The sequence below is a fragment of the Drosophila takahashii genome, chromosome 2R (genome assembly GCF_030179915.1).
Source record: "Drosophila takahashii strain IR98-3 E-12201 chromosome 2R, DtakHiC1v2, whole genome shotgun sequence".
NCBI classification, from domain to species: domain Eukaryota; kingdom Metazoa; phylum Arthropoda; class Insecta; order Diptera; family Drosophilidae; genus Drosophila; species Drosophila takahashii.
The window spans coordinates 19,497,531-19,506,561 of record NC_091679.1 but is presented as its reverse complement, the minus strand read 5'-3'; the positions used below and the strand labels follow the sequence as shown (position 1 = coordinate 19,506,561).

The 9,031-nt window shown below is 36.9% G+C and overlaps 1 long non-coding RNA gene across 4 annotated transcripts; it reads right to left on the bottom strand.

Moving 5' to 3' along the window:
* Positions 1 to 5,403: 5,403 nt before the first annotated feature.
* Positions 5,404 to 6,407, bottom strand: LOC138912481 (uncharacterized). 4 transcript variants are annotated; one of them, XR_011418028.1, is made up of 3 exons: positions 6,137 to 6,407; positions 5,994 to 6,086; positions 5,404 to 5,946 (listed from the first exon to the last, which is right to left on the bottom strand). It is a non-coding gene; the product is annotated as an uncharacterized lncRNA (long non-coding RNA). The 4 variants fall into 4 exon arrangements; XR_011418026.1 differs by having other exon boundaries at positions 5,409 to 5,935; positions 6,137 to 6,395; XR_011418025.1 differs by having other exon boundaries at positions 5,409 to 5,935; positions 5,994 to 6,222; positions 6,317 to 6,379.
* Positions 6,408 to 9,031: the final 2,624 nt, after the last annotated feature.

Sequence of the window (9,031 nt, the reverse complement as noted above, 5' to 3'; positions counted from 1 at the left end):
AGCTGTATGCTTTTATGTTTATACCCTTGTAGAGGGTATTATAATTTCAGTTAGATGTTTGCAACGCAGTGAAGGAGACGTTTCCGACCACATAAAGTATATATATTCCTGATCAGCATCAATAGCCGAGTCCATCTAGCCATGTCCGTCTGTCCGTTTGTATGCGAACTAGTCTCTCATCGGACCACTATATCTTAAGGCTCTCATAGGAATATTCAAACAAATATAAGAAAATTCATTGTAACTTTGTAGGAAGTAGACGTATTGACTTTTGACAACTTAAAAACCGTGTGCACCGAGTGAGCATTAAACTATAGGTATTCACCTTATCTGCAAGGGTATATAAGATTCGGCCGGCCGAAGGTAGCTTCCTTTCTTGTTATACCCGTTACTCGTAGAGTGAAAGGGTATATTGTATTCGTGCAAAAGTATGTAACAGCTAGAAGGAAGCGTTTCCGACCCCATAAAGTATATATATTCTTGATCAGGGTCACTAGCCGAGTCGATCTAGCCATGTCCGTCTGTCCATCCGTTTGAACGCTGAGATCTCGGAAACTACAAAAGGTAGAAGGTTAAGATTTTCCACACATATTCTTGGGCCTCCTACGCAGCGAAATGTGGAAGACATTTTTCAAATCGGACCATTCATTAAAAAGTTAAACGCAATCAAAATTTATGTATCTATCTTCCTCGCACTCCCTTTAGCTGAGGTTCGAATATTAGATAGTCGGGACACCAACCCGAGTACAGCGTTCGCACTCCTTTTAGCTGAGTGACGGGTATTAGATAGTCGGGACACCAACCCGACTATAGCGTTCTCTCTTGTTTTTGACTCTGTCTGTCTGTCTGTCTGGGAAAATCAAGGAAAGACTCTTCCAAAGTTACATCACAGAAAAAATTGAAATTTTAAACTTTTACACAGAGAAAACAAGAAAGGAAGCTAGCTTCGGCCAGCCGAAGCTTATATACCCTTGCAGATCATTCCCATTAACTTACAAATAGCAAAAATTTTAAATTTCGATTGTTTTGACATTAATCTTTCTATCCTTCCCAATGGCAGCTATATAATGTAGTCATCCGATTTTTGTTAAATTCGAAATTCCGAAATATTAAACAAAAATCATATCCTAGAGTAGAAGAGAATACAATGAAAATCAACGGAGCTATAACACAGGCCGACAGTGTTTTTGGTGCAGCCTTATGGGCATTAAATTGTGTTAATATAGACGGGGGGTATAAGCATATCTGCATACTTAGTTTTCGCGTATAACGGGTGGTATTTGTGCAATCGCGGTTTGAAAAAAATAGCAACATTTTATATTTTCATTTAAGATATCTTCGAGGGTCTGTGCTCAGTTGTAATAAAACCTATGCCAAAAAATTGCTTAGATGCCCTTCTAAATAATTGCATTTAAGGTTCCATCATAATTTGAGTCAATCAAAGCCTATGAGTTATTGAAGTAATTTGTTCACCTCTATTCCCAACCAACTTGATGCGGTGAACAGGCTTAAAACAAGAAAGGAAGCTAGCTTCGGCCAGCCGAAGCTTATATACCCTTGCAGATCATTCCTATTAATTAACAAATCGCAAAAATGTTCAATTTTCTAATATTTCTCATTAATTTTCCGATCGTTCCTATGGCAGCTATATGATATAGTCGTCCGATTTTGATCAAATTAAAATTGAAATTCGGAAATATTTAAAAAGAGTCATATCCTAGAGTAAAAGATAATACAATAAAAACCAAAGAAGCTAGAATTTATTTCCTATTACTTTTCCATTAATTTTCCGATCGTTCCTATGGCAGCTATATGATTAAATTAAAATTGAAATTCGGAAATATTTAAAAAGAGTCATATTCTAGAGTAGAAGATAATACAATAAAAACCAAAGAAGCTAGAATTTATTTCCTATTACTTTTCCATTAATTTTCCGATCGTTCCTATGGCACCTATATGATATAGTAGTCCGATTTTTTAAATAATTAATTCGAAATTCAGAAATATTTAAAAAATAACATCCCCAAAAATAGAAGGTAATATTTCAAAAAACACCGAAGCTAGAATTTTTTAAAGTTTTTTTTATCCGATTGTTCCTATGGGAGCTATAAGATATAGTTGTCCGATCCGGTCGGCTCCGACATATATACTACCTGCAATAGAAAGAAGACTTTTGCGAAAGTTTCGTCCCGATAGCTCAAAGACTGAGAGACTAGTTTGCGTAGAAACAGACAGACGGACAGACGGACAGACAGACAGACGGACAGACGGACAGACGGACGGACAGACGGACATGGCTAGATCGACTCGTCTTGTGATGCTGATCAAGAATATATATACTTTATGGGGTCGGAAAAGTCTCCTTCACTGCGTTGCAAACTTCTGACTGAAATCATAATACCCTCTGCAAGGGTATAAAAATACAAGGAAAAATATGTGCCCAAAAATATTTGACAGGCATCTAGAGGCGTCTTTCACCGAATTTTCAAGATAAATAAGACCATTATACGTCGAAGGATGGAATTTAAAGAATTTTTTTCATAGGAACGTAAAAAGTAACAAGTATTTTTGAGTAACTATTACGTAACGAGTTGGTCGTGACTTCACACAGTAGGTTTTTTAAAGATAACAGTGGCGTAGCCTTAAAATTGTGGGGGGAGATATTTAACAGGCATACAAACCCCTTGAAAATACAAATTTTCGATGTTCGGCGCCTACTGCTAAACAAATTGAAAGGCAAATTTCTAAGAATGTGTCAGATATTTATGTAAAATGGAATTTCAAAATTCTTGTTACTTTTCCCGTTCTTACGGAAAAAATTCTATAAATTCCATCCTTCCAAGTACAATAGTGGGTTTTATCTCAAAAATTCGGGAAAATTCGTCTCTAGATGCCTGTCAAATATTTTACGGCACATATTATACCCTTGCAGAGGGTATTATGATTTCAGTCAGAAGTTTGCAACGCAGTGAAGGAGACGTTTCCGACCCCATAAAGTATATATATTCTTGATCAGCATCACAAGACGAGTCGATCTAGCCATGTCCGTCTGTCCGTCTGTCCTTCTGTCCTTCTGTCCTTCTGTCCGTCTGTCCGTCCGTCTGTCCGTCTGTCTGTTTCTACGCAAACTAGTCTCTCAGTTTTTGAGCTATCGGGATGAAACTTTTCCAAAAGTCTTCTTTCTATTGCAGGTAGTATATATGTCGGAACCGACCGGATCGGACAATTATATCTTATAGCTCCCATAGGAACGATCGGAAAAAAAAACTTTAAAAAATTCTAGCTTCGGTTTTTTTTCAAGTATTACCTTCTACTCTTGGGAATATTATTTTTTATATATTTCTGAATTTCGCATTAAATATTTTAAAAATCGGATCACTATATCATATAGCTGCCATAGGAACGGTCGAAAAATTAAATGGAAATTAATAGGAAAACAAATTATATCTTTGTTGATTTTTATTACATTCTCTTCTGTTCTGGGATATGACTATTTTTAAATATTTCCGAATTTCGATTTTAATTTTAAAAAGATCGAACTACTATATCATATAACTTCCATAGAAACGATCGAAAAATTAATATAAAATAATAGGAAATTTAACATTTTTGCGATTTGTAAATTAATAGGAATAATCTGCAAGGGTATATAAGCTTCGGCTTGCCGAAGCTAGCTTCCTTTCTTGTTTGGCATAGGTTTTAATACAGTTGGGCAAAGACCTTCGAAGACATCTTAAATCAAAACATTAAATGTTGCTATTTTTTTCAAACCGCGATTGCACAAATACCACCCGTTAAACGCGAAAACGAAGTATGCAGATGTTCTTATATACGTCTATATTAACATATTTTAATGCCCATAGGCCTGCACCTTTTAATAAAGTCCATTTTGTTGACCTGTGTAATTTGTTTCCCATTAATTTTTCGATCTTTTTTATGGCTGCTATATAATATAGTCGTCCGATTTTGATCAAATTAAAATTGAAATTTTTAAAAAGAGACATATCCTAGAGTAGAAGAGAATACAATGAAAACCAAAGAAGCTAAAATTTATTTCCTATTACTTTCCCTTTAATTTTCCGATCGTTCCAATGGCAGCTATATGATATAGTCGTCCGATTTTTAAAATATTTAATTCGAAGTTCAGAAATTTTTAAAAATAACATCCCCAAAAGTAGAAAGTAATATATCAAAAAACACCGAAGCTAGAATTTTTTACCGTTTTCTTTTCCGATCCTTCCTATGGGAGCTATGAGATATAGTTGTCTGATCCGGTCGGTTCCGACATATATACTACCTGCAATAGAAAGAAAGTTTCATCCCGATAGCTCAAAAACTGAGAGACTAGTTTGCGTAGAAACGGACGGACAGACGGACATGGCTAGCTCGACTCGTCAAGTGGGGTCTAGTGGGGTCGGAAACGTCTCCTTCACTGCGTTGCAAACTTCTGACTGAAATCATAATACCCTCTGCAAGGGTATAAAAAGGTCACTGTGGACGGCAATCCACGTAGTATTGAAGGCGACCACTACACTGTCTGTCTGTCTGAGTGACGGGTATTTGATAGTCCGAACACCAACTATAACGTTCTTTCTTGTTCTTCGTGTGTATTCATTTTGTGTTTGCTACTGAGACTTGCGTCATTAAAAACAAATATGTTTCCTATTTGAGTGGTCTACGACTGAGACTGCTAGCGAACTGGGGAGGATCCCTGCGACAGCGAGGCATTTGAATTACCAAGTGGTGTCAAATGACACGGCCTGCGTGCTTTAATCCGTGGAAATACCTGCGGCGATGCTGGTAACCAGACCACACCCCAAACCTCGTCAAGGTTATTATACGGTCGCATGCTGGGCCCTAATGGTGGCGTGGTGGATGGTGGCTCAGTTCGAATTGTGCGAAAATTTGTAAAAGTCAAAATCTATCTTTTCAGTAAACAGAAGCTGTGGCCAAGAGTTCGAGTTCAGGTGGTTCAGATTTGCTGTACCCCTCGGGTAGCTCAGTGTGCGTGTGCTGCTCAGCGGGTGGGTGTGAGAGTGGGCTAGTGGCTCTAAACATGATAGCCCGACTGACGGGAATGCTTCGTACAGGAGCTCAGACGGGGGCTTTGTAGTTGTGTGTTTGTGCAGTTCTCGGTTCTTGATTATGTAAAATCCCGTGCACGTGCTCAAAGCAAAGATTTTTTCAATGCGAACAAGCCGCACGTGTACCCAGGCCAACGTATGTAGCGTACGTGGCATTGGACTACCGCAGCCTTCTGCCAATCCACCCCTTGACGTGCCCACCCACCCGAGATCAGGCTGCAGCTCAACGGGGAGTTTGTTTGCCGTGCCTTGTAGCTTTTATTCTATTATACAAGTTTATTATGAAAATCGGCAGTAAGTACGTGCGTCCGTCAAGTCAAAGAAAGTCCCTCCCACTCTCCTTCCCTCCTTTACCTTAGCCCTCACTCACATCCAAGCACAGTTCCGATTCCGGGAGCAGTTCCAACGTGGTTGCCAGCGAGCGAATTTTACTATTAGGCAGTCATTAGAGCAGAAGGAGCAAACCAAGCCGAGCTGCGAGGACGAGTACTTTAGGTACGGCGCTTGATGTTTGACATACGATGCACGGGCACTATACTATACGGTTGGCTGTGAGACTCGAATAAGTGCTGCGCAAAGCACTGCTCTCTGGCTGTTCCGTGTCGAAAGTGTGTAATAAAGCGAAACGCTCCCGCAAATTGAGCCATGCTACTTGAACCCTCAATTATGTGGCCATTGCAGCCTCAGATTCTCCGCCACACACCGGCCTTAGACCTCCAGCTCCGATTCGACTTACGCTTTACGGGCCAATGCAACATATGTATGTCTGTATTTGCTCCATAGCTTTTACTGCCGATTTGCACGCTTTAATTAAAGGAGCGCCTTTGCGTTGTTGGGTACTTATCATTGCTCTGTTTGGCAGCTGATTAAATTAAAATAAATCATTTAAAAAGGCGTTTGTGCACTTACAATGCCGTTGCTACCGTTTCGTGGCGTCAGGTGCAGAATAAGTCAACCGTTTTCAATGCAGACCAAAGCCCATCAAAGCGCCCCTGCACCCTTCTAATAATGTCACATCGATGTTATGTTCCATTGCTAATGATTATACGCACTGTCAACAAGCGCTTCCGGTGAACTCATATCTGCCCAGCGACCTCAGCTGACACCAAGGAGATTATCCTATGGACAAATAACAGCGCTGCCTGACCCAGCAGTCGAATTAAAATCATGCTCCTCGTTTGTTTTAAAATTAATTTTAAAGATCAACCAAATATATGTACATCAAAAATCACCTTTGATTTAAAAAATTCTCTATTATAAGAATAATGATTGCGTTTGAATATGGAAAATGCAACGAATTTCAAGTTTCAGGTTAGCTGTCTTGACAAGCGCCCCCCAGGTGCCTATACTCATTATCTCCATACACTCTTGCGTGCAAAGGACAAACTATACTTGGTGTGAGGATCACTACTCATCCTAGCCAGAAGAAAATGATTCAAAAATGGATAGGAAAAGGATTTATTTGCATCGTATCATGTCTCCGAAAGTTCAAGCTACGAGGCTTGATTTGCACACCCAACCTATGGCTACACTCAAAATAAATTGTACCCCAAATTTTAGTAAATCGCCATTCAAATTTCTTTTTGCTAAATACAAGAAAGTTATTTCTAAGTCTTCACACAAAAAAATTTGCTTGGTAAAATTGACCAACAAAGATAGTTACGTAACTATTTTAATACTTGTTTGTACTTTGTTTTTGCTTTGGGTTTGTGTCTTTGCTAATTGTGTGTATTTTGTTGTTGTGAAATGACTATTTACTTAGTAGAATTGACAATTTTGCTGGTTGGGGCCTGTTTGACAAAAAAGTAGAAAGTTTTTCTAAAAAATTTAAATATTTGTTTTCACACTGCAGGAAACGAAATTAGTTTTGGACCAGTAGAATGTTAAGTGCGTCAGGAAAGTTAACTAGTTTAAGTCATGTCCATTTCCATGTAACGAACTGGTCCATTTTACATAGGCTTGTTGCTACTACACACAAAAAAATTTGCTTGGTAAAATTGACCAACAAAGATAGTTACGTAACTATTAAAATAGTTACGTGTATTTTGTTTTTGCTTTGGGTTTGTGTCTTTGCTAATTGTGTGTATTTTGTTGTTGTGAAATGACAATTTACTTAGTAGAATTGACAATTTTGCTGGTTGGGGCCTGTTTGACAATTATTACAGTTGATTTTACCAAGTTTTTTCTTTGTGTGTAGTTTTGCACTAGTGGCTGTTAACCAATTTACACTGTTAAACTACACTAAAAAAATATTTTCTCGAAAAATCGAAAAAACTGGTCTATCAACCATTAAATCATTGTATTTTACTCATACTTGAAGATGTGTAATTTGACGCTCTCCTAATTGGTGCGGTTTATAAATTTCAGAGTGATATATTTTTAAAACAGTGATTTTTCACATATGCACACTGGGCCAGCCGATCAGATTTTTGGCCAAAAATACGTTTTTCTTTTTTAAGAAAATGACCAAATTGAGTTTGGGATCCTTTTTATAATACATTAAACTAATTTATGCCAAAGTTTCAAAGAATTCGGGCAAGTAGTTTTCTTTTACCATATTTTCAAAGTGAAAAATTCATAAAATATTGATGGAAATGAAAAAAAATTTAGAAGTCAAAGATGCTGATGTTGCTGTTCGACTTCTTTCCGAAACTTGCAGAAGGGATTATTTTCAACAAGTAAAAAATATAATATAGCTCGTATGTCTTACTTGTTTGCTAAAATAAATGTAATTGTTAATTTTTACGCTTTTTTTCAGCAAATGAGTACTTTGCTTTTCGAGTGCCTTCGAGTGCCATCCCCAAATTAGTTCATTCCTTCAAAAAAAAATTCGTTGATCAATTTACTAAAAGCGTAGCCCACCGACTCGATGCGGCTTTGCCTTAGTTTTCGGTAATTTAAGTTTTAATTGAAGGCTTAACTCGAAGTCGAGCTATTTTGAAGAGCTTAGCTAAGAGAGCCCAAGAGTATGCCATACTTTATTTCTTCAGGTTTTGGTGAACATTTTGCGCTCAAAAATTTGATTTTAGTGTGACTAACATCTAAAATCTACTTTTTACGTACACTAATCGATTATGGTATTTTCCAAACCTATATCTATCTATTTAATCAGGACTATGCAAATAAAAATGTAGCATACTTTTGTGATGACTTCAGAATATGTCAAATTAACATTAAACAAATCAAAAAACAATATTTTTAAACAATTTTTTTTACATAATTTGATTATATAAAACTTAAAAGGTAACAAGAACAAAAAAATAGAAATTTTTTTAAAATCGATTGTTTGATAAACGTTGATGTGGGAGCCTCCGAAAGTTGCACTTTTTAACGGTTCATAAATCTTAAATGACATAATATTTTTTAGTGATGTTAATTTTTTTTAGTTTGTTTTATCTCATACTTTATTGTTTTCGAAAATGGAAGAAGTGCGTCTTCTAGTTATTTTTTTAAAAATAAAAAAACCGAAAAGTACGTAAAATTTTCCGACTTTGGTCTGGATTATCTATATCATATAAAATTCCAAGAAATTTTACTTTTAGTTCGTTGGAAAGTTCAATCTTTTAAGAAAAAAACGCAAAAAACTGCATCCTTCTAACTGTCCTAGGAAAAAAATTACAGATTTTTGGCCAAAAAATTAACTTTCTGGCCCAGTGTGCATATGGGCAATTCTCTGGGGATGTCAACCAAGCACTGATATTTAATTCTAGTTAGATGGATCCTCAACTAAGCTAAGTAATTTGAGTATCCTTGGATAATTTTCCAGGACAATACCTGTTATATGGACAAAGAAGTCATTTTTTGATATTTTTAGGTATTTTTTAAGTGGCTCCTAAATGGGTTTATTGACGTTAAGCTTGCAGAAAAACCACCTACGAAAATGACGGAAAAAACTGTCGCGTGTAGCGTGTGACAGTTACTTCGATGCCAATAAAAAACAAGAGAGA